Source organism: Erinaceus europaeus, chromosome 15, assembly GCF_950295315.1.
Source record: "Erinaceus europaeus chromosome 15, mEriEur2.1, whole genome shotgun sequence".
In the NCBI taxonomy this organism is placed as follows: Eukaryota; Metazoa; Chordata; class Mammalia; order Eulipotyphla; family Erinaceidae; genus Erinaceus; species Erinaceus europaeus.
Window position 1 is genome coordinate 65,925,573 of NC_080176.1, and position 3,904 is coordinate 65,929,476.

Sequence of the window (3,904 nt, forward strand, 5' to 3'; positions counted from 1 at the left end):
GAACACATGGATAGAACCTTCACCAAAGAGATCCAGAGGGCAGACAGACATAGGAAAAAATATTCAAAGTCACTGATTATCAGAGAAATGCAAATAAATATGAGATATCACTTTACACTTGTAAGAATGTCATACATTAGAAAAGATGGAAACACCAAGCATTGGCAGGCATATGAGGAAAAAGGAATCCTTCTGCTCTGGTGGTGGGAATGCAAATGAAACCTTTCTTTGTCTCTGTCCACCTGGCTCTTTTCTCTCACTGTCCGGTGAGCATCTGTCACTGTTTTAAGTTGCAATCTTGGGCCTCAATTGGGAGCTTTCCCTTATTGGATGTTCCCAATACAATTCCCCAAAAACCTTATGTCCCCACAGATTCACCTTGACTATTTTATTCTACCATTGTGGTCTAATTAAAAGTGTGTTTGTCAGCCCCAGGTAGAGGAACTAGGACCTTTGGAATTGTCTGAGTGGGGGCATGTTACTTGCTATTCATAATGCTCCTGTTTCAATACATCAGAGCTTATGCTAATGAGGTGTACCCTGTCACAGCCTAGGGAGGGGCTGATCACCTAGTGTGACATAGTGACTAGAGGATTGAAATTGTCAGCTGTCATTGACCTTTGGCAGGGGCTGGAACTTGAGCTCCTAGGCATAACAGCTACTGCAGGAGGAAGGCTGGAGAGTTTCTGGGTTGGCGAATATGAACAAATCGAGGTGCTGGCAGCTGGCACACCTGGCATAGCTTTTTCTGTGCATCTCTTCCATTTGGCTATTGTACCAAGTAAGGACCTGACTTCTCTGAGTCACTATAGCAAATCATCAAACCTGACATGGTGGTGGGGTTGTCAAAACCTCTGCCTTTGTAGCCATGTTGGTCAGAGAAATGAGTGTAACTTGGTGAGCCAGTACTTAGACCAACAGATTCAGAGGTTACACAGGCTCTTGTGCTAAATGTAAATATATATAGGGGCCCTGGGTCAGGTGGATGAGGCAAACAGCTAATTTTATTCATAGATTCTTTTCAAGAATGGGAGCTACTCTGCCTTAGTTCAACTTTCTAGCCCTTTTCTCTACTCTGACACTATCTTCTCAGACAATAATTTTGTCCCACTCCAAGTTAGCTATCAAACTCAAGCAAAATTATGATAGTCATAGGCCCCTTGGGACATGCCTAGCATGAACTTCCTAGCTTCTTTCCACCCGAAGACCCCTATTCTCATCTGCTCTACTTCTACTTATTGTTACCTGTTCATTAATCATTTTGTCTTGCTTTGTATCTTGCTGCTTTTCAGCCACCAAGTTGCAGATGCTATCATGATTCCATCCTGATTTCCCTGGGAAGACAACTTCAACATGCCTTGGGACCTCAATGCTTCAGAGCCCTACCCCACTAGGGGAAGACAGAAATGGGCTGGGGGTGTGTATCAACCTGCCAGTGACTGTGTCCAGTGGAGAAGCAATTATAGAAGCTAGAACTCCTACCTTCTGCATCCCCCAACATAATTTTTATCCATACTCCTAGTGGGGGCAGACATGGTAGGGGGAATATGACCAGAGGGGTCTTAACTTCAACTCCATCAGGATCTGGAGAGAGAGGTGGAAAGAGGGAGGGACATTTGGACATAGTAAGAGGTGTATATGTGATTTGGAAAGAAAGAGAAGATGGGACCTTACAAAAAAAGACCAAATATATACAAATATAGACAGATAGAAATAATAATAATAGAAATAATACTAGAATAATATTAGAAATAATAATAATAATAGAAATAATAGTTAACCAATATCTGCAACCTTGGGAGAACTGCCACAGCTTACAATGGAGGGAATGGGGATTCAGAACTATAGTGGTGGGAATGATACAGAGTTATACCCCTGTTATCTTATAATTTTGTAAATCAATATTAAATCACTTTAAAAAAGAGTTAAAGGGCTTTCTGAGAAATGCGCCTGAAAAATTTGCAGTCCTTCTACAAGGCTCCTCCAGGAGGCAAGACACAGCCCTGTGTCTCCCTGAGGGACTGGAGCCATTCCCAGTCCTCCGGCTGCTGACTCGTGTACATGTGTAGGCAGCTTGCTTTCCCTGTTCCAGATGGCTGGACAAGTTAAATCAACTCAACACAGCTGCAGCATAAGATGTCCGTCCAGCTTCTGCTTCATCAGAGGGGATTTCACTGGTGAGAGATGTAAGGAGAGAGCCAGCTGGAAGGCCAGACATAAAGAACTCTATGGTAGGAGATACAGACAACCGTGTCTGCTTCCTACTCTCTTTTGAAAAGTTCTCAGTCTGTAGAAAGACATGCATTAGAGACGTGAAGAAGAGAAGGGGAACACTGACTTAACTAGGGATACCTGTTAATGCTTCATCTTGCTCATAGCCACTCACATTTGCCTAGCTAGTTAAACCTTTCAAAACATGTATTTGATCTCATTTGATTTTCAAAAAGATTTCACTGTCGAATGTTTGAGATTATATAGTTAAATATTTACTTTCCCTACCACCCAACAAAGCCAATAACAGTTCCTAGACGTTGAATATCAATATCTACAAAACACTAAGCCCCAAATATTTTACTTGCCTCATGATCCTGTTTTATAATATTTACTGCCAGGCTTACCACCTCCCCAACTTTTTTACATTTCTTTTACCTCAGAGCATCGTTATCCCAATAGTCTACCTTTGGCATTCCATTCCAATAAATTTTATTATGATTTTGCTATTTGAGTTTTTAAAATTTTTAATTGAAGGATAATGGGCATATGTTGTTTTACCCGGGCTGGCTTCACGGACGGGTAACAGAGATGACCAGAGACACACGGCTGAGCTGAGAACGCAGTTTAATCTTTTTTCAGGAGCGGCAAACATGTGCTCTCCTGTCTTTTTCTTCCAGCAGCAGAGAGGAACTCTCCCAGTACATAGGGTAGGGGGTGGGGAAAAAGAGAAGCACCAAACTAGCAGGGGCTAAACCACAATCGGGGGGGGGGGGGGGAGAAACCAAACCAATGTGAAGCATACAACAGGCATACAGTAAACTAGACATATTTGAAATAGTAACTTTGTCTGTTTGTTCTAGCATATTAATAAATCCTTAAAGTCATCACTATAATCAAGATAGTGATATTGTGTCCTTCCTTTGGGGCAAAACGGATGGAACTGGAGGTGATTATGCTTAGTGAAATAAGTAAAGGGATAAAAGGCAACTACGAGATGCTTTCACTCATATGTGGAATCTAGAGAACTTATACACATGAACTTGCAATAATAATAATAAACGGAAGCAAGCAAAGTGTTTTTAAGACTTCGAGAACTATGGTGGTTATCTTTGGGAGATAGCAGGGTGGGGATACAGAACTGGTGGTGGGTGAGGTATGAAACTATACACTGTGATTTTACAATCTTGTAACCAACTGTTAATTACAAATAAAAAATCTTTTCAAAATTCTATTTATTTCTTATTTAATAGAGACAGAGAAATTGAGAGGGTAGGAGGAAATAGGGAGAGAGACAGAGAGACACATGCAGACCTGCTTAACCACTAGTGAAGCTTCCCCACTTCAGGTGAGGGCTGGGGGCTTGAACCTGACTTCTTGCTCACTGTAATGTGTGCGATTAACCAGGTGTGCTGCTACCTGGCCCCAAAAATAAAAAAAAATTTAAAAAGATAATGAACTTGCTCAGTTATTTCAAATCCCCTAAAGCTGGTCTTTGTTATTCCCCATCAAAAGAAACCTTAAAAAATACTTATATATTGGATAGAGACCCAGAAATTGGAAAGAAAGAGAAAAAAAGAGAAAGGTGGGGGGACCCTTCAGTTAATTATTTTTACATATATTTTCAAGTGTGGGAGCCACTCTCTGCCATAACCTGGCTCTTAAGTTCTATTTTGCACTCTGACACCATCTT

General features: G+C 41.2%; 1 long non-coding RNA gene across 1 annotated transcript; it reads left to right on the forward strand.

Annotated features, from left to right (window-relative positions):
• The first annotated feature begins 701 nt into the window (after positions 1-701).
• On the forward strand, positions 702-2,409 carry LOC132533022 (uncharacterized). The gene is made up of 3 exons (XR_009544905.1): positions 702-781; positions 1,293-1,417; positions 1,978-2,409. It is a non-coding gene; the product is annotated as an uncharacterized LOC132533022 (long non-coding RNA).
• Positions 2,410-3,904: the final 1,495 nt, after the last annotated feature.